The sequence below is a fragment of the Balaenoptera physalus genome (genome assembly GCF_965194825.1).
Source record: "Balaenoptera physalus genome assembly, chromosome: 14".
Lineage (NCBI taxonomy): Eukaryota > Metazoa > Chordata > Mammalia > Artiodactyla > Balaenopteridae > Balaenoptera > Balaenoptera physalus.
In genome coordinates, this window is record NC_138893.1 from 61,705,172 (window position 1) to 61,722,649 (window position 17,478).

At 38.5% G+C, this 17,478-nt stretch overlaps 1 long non-coding RNA gene across 1 annotated transcript; it reads right to left on the reverse strand.

Annotated features, from left to right (window-relative positions):
• Positions 1-377: 377 nt before the first annotated feature.
• On the reverse strand, positions 378-12,259 carry LOC309642429. Its single transcript, XR_014253193.1, has 2 exons — positions 10,455-12,259; positions 378-10,413 (listed from the first exon to the last, which is right to left on the reverse strand). It is a non-coding gene; the product is annotated as an uncharacterized lncRNA (long non-coding RNA).
• Positions 12,260-17,478: the final 5,219 nt, after the last annotated feature.

Below are 17,478 nucleotides of genomic sequence, written 5' to 3' on the forward strand. Positions count from 1 at the left end.
TTGTGTCAATACCATGCTGTTTTGATTACTATAGCTTTATAGTAGTCTTTGAAGTTTGGGATGGTTATGCCTCTAGCTTTGTTCTTTTTCCTCAGGATTGCTTTGGCAATTCTGGGTCTTTTACAGTTCCATGTAAATTTTAGGATTATTTGTTCTAGTTCTGTGAAAATGTCATAGGTAATTTGATAGGGGTCACATTAAATCTGTAGATGGCTTTGGGTAGTATAGCCATTTTAACAACTTAATTCTTCCAATCCAAGAGCATGGGATATCTTTCCATTTCTTTGAATCATCTTCAATTTCCTTTATCAATGTTTTATAGTTCTCAGCATATAAGTCTTTCACCTCCTTGGTCAAGTTTATTCCTAAGTATTGTATTTTATTTTTTTGATGCAATTTAAAAGGGATTTTTTTTTTTTTTACTTTCCTTTTCTGATATTTCATTGTTAGTGTAAAGAAATGCCACAGATTTCTGTATGTTAACCTTGTATCCTGCTACCTTGCTAAATTCGTTTTTCAGTTCTAATAGTTTTTGTGTGGAGTCTTTAGGGTTTTCTATGTATAGTATCATGTCATCTGCATATAATGACAGTTTTACCTCTTCCCTTCCAATTTGGATCCCTTTTATTTCTTGTCTGATTACTGTGGCTAGGACTTCTAATACTATGTTGAATAGAAGTGGTGAGAGTGGGCATCCTTTTCTTGTTCTAGATTTTAGTGGGAAGGCTTTCAGGTTTTCACCATTGAGTGTTATGTTGGCTGTGGGTTTGTCATAAATAGCTTTTATTATGTTGAGAAAAGGAGCATGGGGATTATTTAGGCAGCTCTCACAAGAACTGAGGCCAGAGGCAATGAACGTATGGAGTAAGAGTGTATCAGTAAAGGAAGAGGACAAAGTCACTACATCTTTCAGAGATGGAGCTGTTGGGATTAGTTGATTTATTAGATATACATGGTGGAGGGGGAAGAGGTGGTGAGTCAAAGGACTACTCTAAGCTTTTTAGTTTGAACAGGTAAAAGGGTGGTAGTTCCATTTCCTGAGATGAGAAGACTGAGGAGAGCATGTTCCAGAAGGAAAAATTGGTGTTGAACATGTAGGCCTACTAGCCAAGCCTTTGGGTGACTTCAGGCCTGTCCCACTGCAGCTGCTAGTTGGAAGGGTGGGATGAGGCTGGCAAGCATTCTTCTGAGTAAGCTGATCTAAGTTTTAATCTGGAAGGGGAAATCCATGGCTGGGTTTAAGATCTGAGGTCAGCAACCTGTCACACCAACAAAGAAATGTTTCTTAAGGTGATCAATAGATAAGCCTCTAGAAAGAGTAGCTCCTCAAAGTGGCCTAATTCCAACTAGGTAGCTATTACTCATTTGACTCCCACCTCTTGGCAGAGCTCTCTGATTTTTTTTTTTTTTTTTTTTTTTTTTTTTTTTTAGCTATTTAGAGTTATATCTTATATATATTCACATGAATTGAAAGCACTTAAGACTTCCCTGGTGGTTAAGAATCCGCCTGCCAATGCAGGCGACACAGGTTTCAGCCCTGGTCCGGGAAGATCCCACATGCTACGGAGCAACTAAGCTCGTGTGCCACAACTACTGAAGCCCACGTGCCTAGAGCCTGTGCTCCACAACAAGAGAAGCTACCACAGTGAGAAGCCCACACACCACAACGAAGAGTAGCCCCCACTCGCTGCAACTAGAGAAAGCCCACGTGCAGCAACAAAGATCCAGCGCAGCCAAAAATAAATAAATTTATATATATCAAAAAGAAAACACATATATAACATGAATTCTAAATATTTATTTTAATGTTTCAACATCCCTGAAATTTAAATAAATGAAGCTTTAGGTTTCCATAGAGAGAGCACACATGTTTAAAAATAAGAAGTCTGAGATGAAGGTTAAAAAATGGTAAAGCTGTAAATAGCTCTTAAAAACATAATATCTTCAGTCCTCCAAATCTTAAAATATAAGTAAATGCTTTAGCTTTTGACTCCAAAACTGGAGAATTTTGTGTGCTTTGAAGAATTTTGAAGTGATACGTTTAATCATAGAGATCTTGAATAGTCATAGTCCTTAATCATACTCGCCTCCTCTTCATTACTGTGAGTGTTTGTTAATCATTCCTTTTAGTGGAAAGGCTGCCACAGCTTTGGTTTCCTTTTGGGGAATTAGACCGTCCCACTTCAGCAAGCTTTTTCTACATTAGGGTCTGCAGGTAGAGTCAGATTCTCGTGAAAGTTGAGGGGTCCCCAGTTATGCCCCTGAAGGGGTGGAAGGTTTGGGAGCATGAGGGTTGGACCCAGCAGCCAGAATCTTACAACATATTTGAAATTCTCTGAAGCAAATACTCAGGGAGGATCTATCTGGGCATCACCTTCATCTCCTACTTATTTCCCCAGGGTTGCCCACAAGTTCCTCTACCCATCACAGGGAGAAAGAACTTTGGAGAATGCCTGAATGTCAAATTTAGGAGTATATTCTTTGTACCTACATTCCATTTGAGCAGCGTAGGCATGGGCCCAGGAAACCCCTCTTATAGAATATGCATATTTATAGGACATAACTGAGAAACTCTGATCCAGGACTACCCACAATTACAATGGCCTCTTGGGCTCTACACTAACTGGTTCCCCATTAATCTCCCTGCCCTTATTTCCTACCATTCTCTCCTTGGTTCACTCTGTTCTAGCCACTCTGACATCCCTGTTTTTCTTCAAATATAGACACACTTACCTTGGGGCCTTCACATTTGCTGGTCCTCTACCTAGAATACTCTCTCCTTGTATCCATACAGCTTGCTCCCTTACCTCCTTTAAGTCTTGGCTCCAACATCACTTTTTAAACAAGGCCCACCCATAATAACCCCCATTCAATACTGCAAACTTCCCCTCTACCACCCACACTTGCCATCTGCATTATCCAGCTCTTTTTTTTTAAAGCATTCATCACCTTATAATATGTTATATCGTGTACCTATGTATTATAATTATTATTTATTGTCTATATCCTCCCAGTAGAATACAGTTCCACAAAAGGTAGAATGTTTATCTTTTTGTTTGTTAACTACTTATTCCTCTGGGCTTACAAAAGTGCCTGGCACATAATAGGCTTGTAATAATTGTTGCAGATTAAATGACTAAAGATAGCATATCTCAGAAAACTAAGACTTGATATGGTCCCTACTCTCAACACCAGTACACTTACCCAGGGCCAGTTCTTTCCTAGCACTGCTGACCTGCTGCCAGTCAGTCCTTAATGTGACAGTGCCTGGCCTTGGCCCCAATACCTGCTTGGTCCATAGGCTGTAAATGAGTCAAACTTGAGTCCACTTGCCAAATGCACAGCAAAGCCAATCTACTGACACCAGGTTGTGATGAAGGAAAGTACAGCAGGGTGCCAAGCAAGGAGAACAGGTAGCTAATGCTCAAGAGACCCAAACTCCCTGATGGCTTTCAGGGAAGGGTTTTTAAAGACAGCATGAGGGAGAGGGTCTCTGGCTGTGTGATCAGCTCATGCACAGTTCTCTGATTGGTTGATGGTGAGGTAAAAGGGTAATATTTCAGGAATCGCAGTCATCAACCTTCTGGTTCCAACCAGTCTGGGGTCTACCCACTTGTGGTCAGCAGTTTTCAGTTGGTGGGAGTCAGGTCTCTGTAAAAACAGCTTAAGAATGTGCATCAGACATTATTATCCACATCCTTCAAGGAGGAACTAAGGTCCTGTGACTGTGCTATATGGCTATTTTATTGTTTAAATTGTTATCAATTCTCCTGCCCGACTGCTGTTCTTTGTCTCTGCATGTTCTCACTCCTCTGATCATTAACCCTTAAGCCAGACTTTTTGAAACTCAGGGAAGGTTCAGAAGACTGAATTTTTTCTTTAAGCGAGAGGCAGGAAACACAAAGAGATCTGTTACCAAGAAAGCCTGTCTGGGGATTGCTCAGTTTCAATGCCACCACTGCTGCCCATGACCTAGCCCAGCCACACAATGTCAGCAGCTTGTCTGGATCTGAAACTCTTCAAGTCTCAAAGTCCTTTCTCAGTCTGTGCCTGCTGCCTGTGTTCTTGCTCCTGTCTACATCACTGCAGATATCCTCCTCTCTTTCAGTCAGCAACACCCCCCAGGGAAGACTGGCTGTAGGGAAGGGTGCCAGTTTCCCCAGTTGCCCCTTCTATGCTCCTCTGCAAGAGGAACTTTTTAATCCTGTGAAGATTTTTCTGCCAACCATTAGAGGGAAAAAGACCTGGGATAATATAAACAACCAACAAGGAATTTAAAAGGTTTTGAAACATAGAATTTTCAAAGTTGTGTTTTCTCATCTGTATTTCTTTACTATTTTGAGACGTTTACATAGAATCATCTCTTTTCCTATGTACCTACTTTTGGGTAAAAAGTATTTTCAGAATTTCTCAATTATGTAAAATAGTAATGGAAAACATTTATTGAGCAATTACTATGTGCTTGGCACCATAATGCATCTCTGTACAAATTATCTCATTTAATCCTCACAACATCTCAGTGAGATTGATGCTGTCAATCTTCCTGTTTTAGAGAGGAGAAAACTGGGGCCCAGAAAAGTTAAATATACTCCCACGGTTACACAGCTAGTAAGCTGAATTTTCTAAATTTAAACTACAATTTATCTAATTTGAGAGTTCAAATTTTCAACCACTATAAAATATCTCTAAAACACGCAGGAGGCTAAAAGGTGCTATTTTCTGAAACTTTTTTTATTTTCAGTAGCTGGTGCCATATGTTAGTCCATTGAACAAATGTTTTATTGAGTATCATCAATGTGACAGGTAATAGTCTAACCACTGGGGAAACAGGTGAGCGAACAAACATGGCCCTTGCACTCATAGGACATATGTTTCTTCTTAGAATCAAATTCCTGCAATAAGTATCAATAGACTTTAAAAGGTGTATAACCTGGGGACCTCCCTGGTGGTCCAGTGGTTAGGAATCTGCCTTCCAGTGCAGGGCATGCGGGTTCAATCCCTGGTCGGGGAACTAAGATCCCACATGCCACTGGGCAACTAAGCCCACATGCTGCAATTACAGAGCCCATGCACTCTGCAGCCCACTCACCACAACTAGAGAGAAGCCTGGGCACCGCAATGAAAGATCCCACATGCCGCAACTAAGACCCGACACAGCCAAAAATTAAAAATAAATAAATAAATATTTTTAAAAATATTTTTAAAAAGAAAAAAAGATGTACAACCTGTAACCAAGAATCCCATTTCTTTTTTTTTTAATTTATTTATTTTAATTTATTTATTTTTGACTGCATTGGGTCTTTGTTACTGCGTGCAGGCTTTCTGTAGTTGCAGCGAGTGGGGGCTACTCTTCGCTGTGGTGCACAGGATTCTCACTGAGGTGGCTTCTCTTGTTGCAGAGCACGGGCTCTAGGCATGTGGGCTTCAGTAGTTGTGGCGTGTGGGCTCAGTAGTTGTGGCTCGCGGGCTCTAGAGCGAAGGCTCAGTAGTTGTGGCGCACGGGCTTAGTTGCTCCAAGGCATGTGGAATCTTTCCAGGCGAGGGCTCAAACCCGTGTCCCCTGCATTGGCAGGTGGATTCTTAACCACTGAGCCACTAAGGAAGCCCAAGAATCCTATTTCTAAAAATGAAAATAATCTGAAATAGATACAAATAATTATATGTAGAGATATTTATCAGAGCACTATTTCTAATAGTTACAAATGGAAACAACAAATATGTCCAATAGTGGGGGAATCATTAGGTAAATTGTGGTACATCCACACATTAGAATATAATAGTCACTCATAATAATGTTTTCAAAAAGTTTTTTTATTATGAACACTTAAATTATCATGTTAAATGAGAAAAGCAAACTACAAAACAATCTGTTTAGTATGCTTTTAAGGATGTAAAATAATATGTCTATGACATTGTTTAGGGTAAACCACATGAAATTAACATTTTTGTAGGTCAAAAGGCTCATATAGCAGTAATTTCATGATGGAAAAAACATCTGAAAACAAATAAGCCAAAATATTAATGGTGATTATTCTTTGGTGGTAGGATCATCAGCAATTTTCATTCTCTTCCTTATACTTTTCAGCATTTTCCTATTTTCAACAATGTACATATATTACTTTTCTAATAAAAACATTATTGTATAATAAAAAGAGAACAAATGTTCCTCTTTTGGCCACTTTACTAAATCATAATGCTAAATGCATTCTGATTGAGTACTTATAATCCATCATGTCAGTAACTGTAGCAAATGTAACAATGAACTCTAATTCCATTTTATACATACTGCAGTAGAGATTAAGCCTAGAACAATACTTCATAGCAGTCTGAGGCAGGGAACTTGTTCAGATCAAATAAATGCCAGACTGTCCACACTTCAGAGTATTGGGAAATGACTGTTTTATACTGACTGCCTTAGAGATAGGTTTCTAAGACCTGACTCATAACATTTCCAAGAAAGCCACCTGAATTTCTTATTGATGATCTTAAGTACTTCCAGAGAATTTTTGAAAAAAAAAATCTATATATAGATATGTATATACATTTCTATATATATGGACCAAAGAAAAGTATGTTATAAAGTTCTAGTTCTTGCAGATAATGGGGAGAAATTTTATATGCTAGAAAGAGGGTGTCTTTTTTTTTTTAATGGATGATCTGAAATAACTTATCAATCCTTCATCAGTTAGTGTTGATGAGCAGTCACATCTGTTATAGCCAGGAACAATGGAAAATTAAATATTTAAATAAAATAGGTCATCCTTTTCAAAATTTAATGTAGCTGCTCTTTCTACACTTACACTTTTAACTGTAAATTATACATTATATATACGTTTTAGTGAGTGCTTACTGTGTACCAGACACTGTTGAGACAAGGTATAGATTATTGAACAAGACTGACAGGTCTCTTACAGCCTAGTGGCAGAGACAGACAAACATGCAAATAAATGCAAAATTATCTATTGTGAGAAGTGAGAATGAAAGCAAAGAACAGGATGCTGTAAGAAAAAATTAAGATGAGGAAGAATTAGACTGGGAAGAACTTGGAATCTAAATTAACACAGGATAGTCTCTCTGACGAAGGAACATTTAAACAGGAGGATGGGGGGAAGGAGAGCTTCCCAGGGTTAAGAAAAGATATGAAGGCCATTACCTGAAAAAGAGCTAGAGGTACTGAAAGATGATGAGTCTGCCTAGGATTTTCTTGAGCAAGGCAGAGAGCGTCATCAGATGGTGTTGGTAAGGTAGACCTGGGCCATGTGAGTCAGGGGTGCGTAGGTCATGTTAAGGATTTATCCAAAGTAGAATAGAAATCTGCTAAAATATTTTCAACAGAGAATGGTATGATTAATATTTTATTAATATTATTATTTATTAATATTTTACAAACATCATTCCACTGAAATGTGCTATGGGGTTCTATTGGTTCTATTTTACTGGGTAAAATTCTTGATGTCTGGGGTTTGCTTTAAAATACTGCAGATACAAAGAAAAGAAAAAAGATGACGGTGGTGGGTGGGTGATAAAGGAAGTAAAATTGTCAAAATGTTGAAAATTGTTGAATCTGGGTGATAGGTACATGGGAGTTTATTATACATTTCTCTGTATTTGGGGGTATGTTTGAAAATTTTCATGGTAAAAAGTTATTTCAAAAAAAGATAAAGAGGGTGCTTTGGCTCTGAAATCATAATCTCAGTTCTGCCACTGTGTAATTTTTGGAAAACTTATTTTTCTTCTATAATCCTTAGTTTCCATATGTGTGGAATAGTTATAATGATAGTATCTACTTCCTAGACTTGTTAAAAGATTATTGCAATAATGGCAGAGTCTGGTTCATAGTCAACACTTGGGAAATGTTAACTATGACTTTAGTATTTACTCCAGAAATATTGTTATATTGTTTTAAAAAAATCATCCTGGTGTATGCGTGGAGAATGAATAGGAAAGAAGAATGGTGATTTGAAAAGATCAGTTAAGGGTTATGCTGGAGTTCATCTGAGTGGCAATAGAGCAATGGAGGAGTGAAGTTTGATGAAAATCAGGGAATCACCGGCGTACAGATAGTGCTTAAAACCTTGTAAAAAAGCAGGACTGCCTGAGAGAGAGTTCTCAGGGATAACCCCTCTCCCTTTTTTTTCTTTTGCCACGGACCTCTCTGGCAGTCTTGTGAAGCCTATGGACTCCTCAGAATCCCATCCATGTGTAGGGGAGGCAAAATTTTACCTCAGCTGTCTCAGGGTTTTCTGCTGGGCCTGAGAATTAAACTGGCATAAAACAGATTAACAGGAGGAAAGCATATAAATTTATTTAACATAAATTTTATGTGACACTGGAGCCCTCATAAGGAAATGAAGACCCTAAGAAGCAGTTAGGGTTGAACACTTATATACTGAGCTGGACAGAGTAGTGAATTGTGAAAATGTGACAAGGCTGAGGGGGCTTGAGCTAGGGTAGTTAATAGTGGAGAAGGGACTAGGAAGATGAGGGTTAGTTTATAAGGTTTGTTTGTACAGATTTCTCTTGAGCTCGACCCCCCTTCCCTGGTGACAGAAAAAAAAGGTTACTTTTTTCCTGGTATAGGGAAGACATCTTCTATATGGGGGTTGTATTCCCTACTTTCAGGAAGAAAAAGGGGGAAGTCAGAGACCCCTTCTTGCACCTCCTGTTTTCCAGGTGCCTTTAGCTCAAAATAATCCTTATATCAAAGTGGCATATTTTGGGGTGGCATATTCTACCATCCTTCACATATACAAAATGAAATTTAAGGAATGACAAAGAAAACCAATTATATTAGAATACAGTTACCAAAATATTAAAAACAAATTTTAACATAGTAAAATATATTTTTATTAATGTATTAAGTAACACAATCCAGTAGCCTAATAACTACTATAATGTTGAAATGGGGATGAGCATATATAATATTTCAAGATATCTACAACAGCTGTGATGTGATATGAAAATACTGTTGTTTTCCTCAGTGACTGCCACAGATCAGGTTCCCTAGAAAGCAGAATCTAAGCTGGAGATTGGCATTCAGGGGGTTTACTAGAGAGTGCACCTGGGGAGGGGAAGGGAAAGGAAAGGAAGTTCAGAGCTGTCCTGAAACAGAGGAGAGGGCCAGGCCTGTATATCCCAGCACTGGTCAACCGATGGATGGAAGCAGCCCCAGCAAGGTGATGACCCAGGGTGAGATGGCTCTGCAGTTGAAGCCATCCCTGAAGGGTCTGACAGCTGGGGACACTTTGCCAACAGCTTTCCAGCAGCTGGGGGATAAGTCCTCATTCCTGAAAGAGAATCTCAGTGGCACATCCTAACATCCATCACAGTGGTGGAGCTACAGCTACTGCAATTTCTACTGCACTTTGTTGCCTATATTCATATTTGAAGAAAATGGATTTCAGTTAGAGGTTAGTGAAAATCAACATGTAATTTTTTAAATGCCATCCAAATACATGGACCCAGGTTAAGAACAGTTTTGAATGAGAAAAGGGCTCCATATTCAGAGGTGCTGTCCAGGCTCTTTTGCTTGCTGGAACAAAGTAAGGTTATCTTCTGCTGTAGGCAAAAACGAGCCTGTTTTCCGGAGTAAGAATTATGCCCATTCACAAAGAAAGTCAGGCATGAGAGAGTCTGCAGCCCCAGAGGGAGAGACACAGAAACTGAGATGCAGCTGCCTGAGTTTGCTTTAGAGTTCCAGATTTTAATCCCCCATGAGACGGAAATACACCTCCAGTTCTTGGTGTCCAAGAAACACCCCTGCATTTTTTAAGGGCTTAATTTTTCAGATGAATTTTAGGTTCACAGCAAAATTGAAAGGAAAGTACAGAGATTTTCCATATACTCCCTGTCCCCACACATGCATAGCCTCTCCCATTTTCAACATCCCTCACCAGAGTGGTCCATTTTGTTACAATTGATGAACCTACATTGACAAATCATAATCACCTAAAGCCCACAGTTTACATTATGGTTCACTCTTGGTGTTGTACATTCTATGGATTTGGACATATGTACAGCAATATGTAGCCATCATTATGGTATCATACAAAGTATTTTCACTGCCTAAAAACCCTTTGTTCTCCACCTATTCATCCCTCGCCGACAACCCCTGATCTTTTTACTGTCTGCATAGTTTTGCCTTTTCCACAGTGTCATATAGTTGGAATCATACAGTATGTAGCCTCTTCAGATTGCCTGCTTTCACTTAGTAGTATGCATTTAAGCTTCCTCTATATCTTTTTCATTTCTTTTTAGCACCCCTGTATCTTTATAATGCATTTTTTTTCTCACATAAGCTAATTTAAGTAGGTGTCTGCTGCTTCCAAGCTAAAGTACCTTGTTGGAGACAAAGAGATACTTTTTTTTTTTCCTGGCCAAGCTGTGCGACTTGTGGGATCTTAGTTTTTTTTCCTGGCCAAGCTGTGCGACTTGTGGGATCTTAGTTCCCCGACCAGGGATTGAACCTGTGCCTTGTCAGTGAAAGTGCTGAGTCCTAACCACTGGACCAGCAGGGAATTCCCCACAAAGAGACACTTTTAACTCCCCCTTTCCCAAATTCTTGAAATCTGCAGGAGTTTAGGATGAGGAGCATCTGGCAACAAATATGGGATTGGGAATGGCTGAAGCATTGGTGCCAAGGTGTGTCAAATAAGGCTTTGAAATCTCCATGAAAACATTGACTTTCTCATTGGAAGCCCTTGCTATATTCTATAACCCGCCCACAAAAATGACTTCTTTTTTAATATTCTGTGATAGACTTCAACATTTTGATGACTGCCACGCTTTAAATGGGAATAAAGATAGCTATTATATTTTTTAATTTGACTGAGCAAGGCAGACAATAATGAAATGGTATTCATCAGAATAGCAATCTTTATTTTTAAAATCCAAAGGCAGTCAATAATGTGATCTATGTACTTTGCTATTATGATGACATATAGCATATAAAATATTAAGTAGGTCTAATATTTAATTCATTTCAATCATATCAGTCTGTCATTACATAATAAATGAACAAGAAAGTCTACCAGCAGCTCCCCACAAACATTTCCTATTGAACTCTTAGCTTTTTTATGTAGTCTCGAAACCTGAAAATTGCCTCTAAGTTAGCATAGCTATTCACACATTATTTCCACCACCAACAAAGAAATGCCACTGTAACAGTCGCTGAATAGTTTTTTTATGCAAAACTGATGTTAACGACAGATTTTTAAGCATGTAATTTGTCTCAACACATGTCATTTTATTTGTAAAAACTCCTAGGACTAAAAAATGAAGTTTCAAAAAGTTATTTAATTTGTCTCTGTGCAGGGTAGTGTCAACTACAGATTGGCACTTGCCATTGGCACTTGCCACCGACCTCTACAAGGATTTAATCATGTGCTGCTGTAGCTGCTGACTTTCAACACCCCCTGAAAGGAGCTCAGGGTGGAGAGCAGAAATGGGGCACTGTGCTCTGGGAAGAACTGGCTGAACAGGTCTTCAGATAGTTAGATATTTTCAGGAGCTGATTTTATGAGCCCAATTCTTGTTATCTCCTCATATCTAGAAAAGCACTAAAATCCTTCATGGTGATGACTGCTCCCCATGACTAGCAGAAACTTTCTGCAAAAATATGTGCTTGATTGCTTGTACTCCCCCTTCACCAAAATCACATATATACTAACCTTCCCCCCTACCTCTTTGGAGCAGTTTCTCAGAGCTATCTGAGATGCTGTCTTCCAGGCTATAGTCTTCATTTTGCCCCATATAAAACTTAACTCACAACTCTCACATTGTGCATTTTTTTTTAAGTCGGCAGTAGAATAGATGTAAAATAATCAACCAACAGAGTTGTGTGATGGTCTGTTAGATTCAGAATCATACCATTGTTATAAAGGGAAAATAAAAGCTATTTCCCTTGTACCCCACCCCCATCTTAGGAAGAAGTGAAGCATCCCACCCCTAGTAAGAAGAGAAAAACAAATATACCAAATGGACATAGAGTTGTCCGTCGATATCCATGGGGGATTACTTCCAGGACCCCTTGAAGATACTAAAGTCCATGGAGACTCAAGTCCCTTATACAAAATGGTATAGTATTTGCATATAACCTAGCATATCATCCTGTATTCTTTAAATCATGTCTGGATTACTTATAATACTGAATACTATGTAAAAACTATATAAATAGTTATAAGTACAATATAAACATTATGTAAATAGTTGTCAGCAGGTGGCAAATTCAAGTTTTGCTTTTTCGAAGTTTCTGGATTTTTTTTTTCCAAGTATTTTCCTTCTTCATTTGGTTGAATCTGCAGATTTGGCACCTACAGATATCGAGGACTGACTGTACTTGGATTTGATTTTATTATTTGATTTGATGATGCAACATCTTATAAATGGGAGCAAATTCCTAAAAAAAACATTACTCTGCCAGCCCGGTTCAGCTCAGTTCTCCCCCTGCCAGTTTTAAACAGTTGAGTTGCCTTACTGCTGGATCTGAGGGGAGTATCTTCTGTGGGCTACCATTAGCCTGCCCCAGCAGATGGATATATAATTCCTTTCGAACATTTCAATCTCAACCTCTGTCCTAGGTACAGAAGACCCAATAAGTTAAATGTTATGTTCCTTAAGGGACTCACAGTCAAGTACGAAAAAAGATTATTAGGGAAACAAAGGGTTGAATCTTCTAGTGGTTGTGACAGCAGAAAGGTGTGGTGCAACCAACCTCTGGCCAAAGTGAGCAGGGCAACCAACTTTGGTCAGAGGAATAAGGAAGCTGTTTTGCAGAACCCAAAAGGCTTGTAATTGGTGAAAAAGGAAGCAGGAAGTAGGGCAAAGATGGGTTGTCTAACTTCCCTTGATTCCACTCTCCCCTATGAAGAGAACAACTGCCACTCACTCCTTGGGGCCGATCAAAATGTATTTGCTCTTGAGATAGCTTTCCTCAGTGTCGCTGAGGGAGCCAGGAGACCAGACATGCTGGGGCCACTTAATTCTTGCCTCTGCCAGAGCTTTAGCCAGACATCTGGGATTACACCAAACTCTTTCCTTTTGTGCTGATGAAAACAAATTGGTTGTAACACTCTTGAAATTTTACATTGATTAGATACTATATTTATTGTTTACTGATTTCTTCATCTGTGAAATGGGGATGATGACAGTATCTGCTTCAGAGTTGTTTTATGGTCAAAGATTTTGTATATGTACATATTTGAGTAAATGTATATAGAGAGAGGATATATATGTATATATATTATATATACACTCCTTATAGATATTATATATTCTTTACAACAATGCCTGCACATAGTAAACACTATCATGTGTTAACTATTAGTTTATTATACTTGAAATATACTTAATTTTAGCTTTTAGCAATTCAACTTATTGAGTGCTAGGATGTTCAATGAGTCTACATCCATAGTGAGCTTCATGTGAATATTTGCATTAATGAAGACAATGGGAAACCGCATTTCTGGACCACGTGCCTTACAGTCCACAGAGTGGATTTTATCATTTTACCCAGGCACTAGTCATGCTTATGTCAAAATTCTTTACACTTTGCTAAGTTGAATGTATCACTCCCTGAAGCATCTTCTACCATAGTTTTTTTCAAACTGCTTGTTTATGAGATCAATGTAGAAGGTCTAAATCAGCATTAAAAAAAAGAAATAGGAAAGAGAAGTCAGATTGCATCACGCATAGCAATCTAAGTTGTTTGGTGTGATTTCAGTTTTGTAGTATGTGTCACTATATCCAGGGTCACAAACCCTCTAATGTTTTCTCTCAAAGATAGGCAAAGTCCTGCTTTATCTACAAGTAGTTTCTATGCCAGTGCTTTTCAAACATTTTCTACAAAAGTCATTTATAAAAATTTAAATTCTGATTCAGGGGCAGGGCCCAAGAATCTGCCTTTCTAACAAGCTCATAGGTGATACCAAGTCTGCTGGCCCATGGACTACACTTCTGAGCCCAGCTGTACACTAGAATCACCTCAGTGCTCACCGTGCTCCCTGGTCTATACGTACTCCCCACCCAGTGGCCTCTCGGACCTCATCTACACTTGCTTTTCATACACACGTCCCACTCGAGCTGCTCCAGTCCCCTTGCTTTTCTCAACACACAGGTGTGGTCCTCCTCCCTGGCTTTGCCCTGTTGTTCTCTCTGCTTGGTACACTCCTCCTCTGGTCACCTGAATGGCTCACTACCTTACCTCCTGCAGGTCTTTGCTTCAATGTCATCTTCTCAGTGTGGCCTTCCCTGTTTGACACTGACCCTGCTTCTACCTCAGCATTCCCTCTTTCCTGTTTGATTTTTCTCTGCTAGTCTCATCTCCATCAACATTCTTTTATTCTTTTTAAAAATTTATTTATTGCTTTTTCCTTCATCAGACTGAAAGCTCCATGAGAATAGAGATTTTGGTCTGTTCTTATACTCTGATCTCTCCCCAGCACCTAGCACACAATACCTGGCACATGATACATATATTTTTTTAAAGAGTTAAATTGTTTATTATTTTTTAACTTTTCCTTTTTTTTTGTAGGCTAAGCCCCCAAAGGGCAAGCATCTGGATTGTTTTCTCACCCTTATATGTAAGGAGAACTTGCTTGCAGCCATGTGTGATGGCCAATGCTGGGCTTTCTGATTACTTTATTAAATTTTTTGTTGATTCTTTCTGGTGACCTTATTTCTGGGTCCTTCCTCTTCTGCTTGTGTACTATTCAGCCTACTCAGGGAGGTATGAGTCCCTTTAAGGTGCTCATGTGTAACAAGACAGCTTACTGGGTAGATCTTCTCTAGACACTGGAGATAATTAGTTTATGAATGATACAGACTAGAACTACATATAATACTGGAAAGAGACTTTAACTCAGGATTTTACAAGATAACTGTTTTAGTCTGTTCAGACTGCTATAGCAAAAATACCATTGGACTTCCCTGGTGGTCCAGTGGTTAAGACTCCGTGCTTCCACTGCAGGGGGCATGGGTTTTTCTTGTTTTTTTGTTTTTTAGTTTTTTATATTCGTAGAAGCTTTATTCAGAATGGCCCAAAAGTAGGAACAACACAAATGTCCATCAACAGATTAATGGGTAAACAAATTGAGATATATCCAAAGAATGGAATACTACTCAGCAAAAGAAAAGAGACACATTACTGATACCTGCAACAACATGGATGAATCTCAAAAACATGCCAGTGAAAAAAGCCAGACATAAAAGAGTACATACAGTAAAATTCCATTTACATAAAATTGTAGAATAGGCAAAAAATAATATATATAGTGAGAGAAAGCTGATTAGTGGCTGCCTAGGGTTGGGGAGGTATCACTAAGACTAGAAAGGGGCATGAGACAACTTTCTGGGCTAATAGAAATATTTATATCTTGAATTTTGTAGTGGTTACAAGCATATATACATTTGTCAAAGCTCATCAACTGTATACTTAGAGTGGGTACATTTTATTGTATGTAAATTATACTTTGGGATTTCAAAAAATATAAGTAAATTTAAAAAAAACCAAAACCTGCAAATCTGATCATGTCACCCTCCTGTTTAAACTACTTCAAAGGCTTTCTATTACTTTTACAATAAACACCAAAATCTTAACATCTGGCCCTGCCTGCCTCCCTGATCCCACTCATACCACTTCCCCCATACTTTCTGTGACCCAGTCCCACAGAACTTTTCTTTCTTTTCTTGGCTCCTCCATAGCTCTACCACAGGGCCCTTGTACATACTTTTCTTTCTGCCTGGTGTGCTTCCACTACCCACTTCTTTACAGCTGGTTAACACCTACTCATCCTTCAAATAGAAACTCAAATGCCACTTGCTCTAGGAAGCCTTCTCTGACACCCATATTGCATCAGGTCTGCCTATGATACACTCTAATTGCATCTTCTAAGCAATAGAAGTGCCTTTATAGCACTTATTGCAATTTGTAATTGTATATTTGTGAGATATTTTGATGGTTTGCCTTCCCAGCAGACTTCCTTCCTTCCTCCCTCCCTCCCTTCCTTTCTTATTTTTAATACTAAGTGAATTTTTTAAAAAAAATAGACACCTTGCCATTTTATTTTATTCTTGGCCGCACCTCATGGCATGCGGGATCTTAGTTCCTCACCAGGGATCAAACCCTTGCCCCCTGAAGTGGAAGCACAGAATCTTAACCACTAGACTGCCAGGGAAGTCCCCCAGTAAACTTTAAACACTACGAGGTTAAGACTGTTTTACCCACTAATATATCCTCACACTTTACACAGTTCTGGGCTTAGAGTAGGACTAATAATCAATATTTGCTAAATGGTTGAATGCTCAATTGCAAATGATAACTAACAATCACTCTTACATTACAGTAGAATAGTATCTCAATCAATCGGTCTATGCAGTTTTATTATTTAAATTCAAATTAATTAGTAAAGCATTCCAATTTACAAAGATTTTACACCTGTGTAAGCCTCACATTAATATTTTGTCACCAAAGCCAAGCAAGTCATTTGGCTATCCGTTGTTCTATAGATGTCCAGAAAACTGAAAATTTAAAAAAACCAGCCATAGGATAGAACTCAAAAACTCATGTTATTGTTATATTGTTAGTCATTTTTGGAACTTGGATTGTTAAATAAAAAATCTATTTCTACTAGCATAATATATTGATGTTTGTCTTGCCAATGTAATTTAAGATGCAGCTTACTTGATAACAACTGAAATGTGTTCTTACACATTTTATAATAAAACACACTTTTGAATAAAGAGGAAATATCAAAGTCATTATATACCTACCTCAACAGAATTATTATGTTATGTTAGGAAACCATCTGATAAAAGCTTTTAATGACACCAAACCTGGGTAACCTTTTAAACACATTAGAGTTAGTAGTTATATTTCCTCATGAACCTTTCTTTATGTTTTACTGTGAGCTATTCTCAGAAGAACAGAACACATTTTTTTTAATTTTTCAATTTTATTTTACTTATTTTTTTATACAGCAGGTTCTTATCAGTTATCCATTTTATACATATTAGTGTATATATGTCAATCCCAATCTCCCAATTCATCCCAGCACCACCACCACTGCCCCACCCCCCACTTTACCCCCTTGGTGTCCATACGTTTGTTCTCCACATCTGTGTCTCAATTTCTGCCCTGCAAACCAGTTCATCTGTACCATTTTTCTAGGTTCCACATATATGTGTTAATATACGATATTTGTTTTTCTCTTTCTGACTTACTTCACTCTGTATGACAGTCTCTAGATTCATCCACGTCTCTACAAATGACCCAATTTCGTTCCTTTTTATGGCTGAGTAATATTCCATTGTATATATGTACCACATCTTCTTTATCCATTCATCTGTTGGTGGGCATTTAGGTTGCTTCCATGACCTGGCTATTGTAAATAGTGCTGCAATGAACATTGGGGTGCATGTGTCTTTTTGAATTATGGTTTTCTCTGGGTATATGCCCAGTAGTCGGATTGCGGGATCATATGG